The sequence below is a fragment of the Gavialis gangeticus genome, unplaced genomic scaffold (genome assembly GCF_001723915.1).
Source record: "Gavialis gangeticus isolate Ggan-Ray unplaced genomic scaffold, GavGan_comp1, whole genome shotgun sequence".
Lineage (NCBI taxonomy): Eukaryota > Metazoa > Chordata > Crocodylia > Gavialidae > Gavialis > Gavialis gangeticus.
The window spans coordinates 157,849,338-157,849,707 of record NW_017729025.1 but is presented as its reverse complement, the minus strand read 5'-3'; positions in this window follow the sequence as shown (position 1 = coordinate 157,849,707).

The following is a 370-nucleotide window of genomic DNA, read 5'->3' as shown; positions in this document are numbered from 1 at the left end:
AAGGTCCCTTCTGACCCGACTTCTATGATTCTATGATACTTCTGGTCCACTTCCAGGTTCGCCACCAAGCACGTGGGGGCCCCCCCACACTCCTGTGGGATGCTCCATTTGCTCCAGCATCACAGCATTCACGAGCTGCACTGGTACCTCAAGGTATATAGAAAAAACATTTAAAGCTGTGTCTATGGCTGAATTGCTGATCAGCATTGAATCTTCAGATTCAGCCAAATTGAATCAGGGAAAGTGATCCGAATCAACTAATTGAATCACTGTCCCCGACTCGGGCCAAATCTGAATTGAATAGGGCCGGCTTCGCACACCCTTAGAGAGAGAGAGAGAGAGAGAGAGAGAGAGAGAGAGAGAGAGAGAG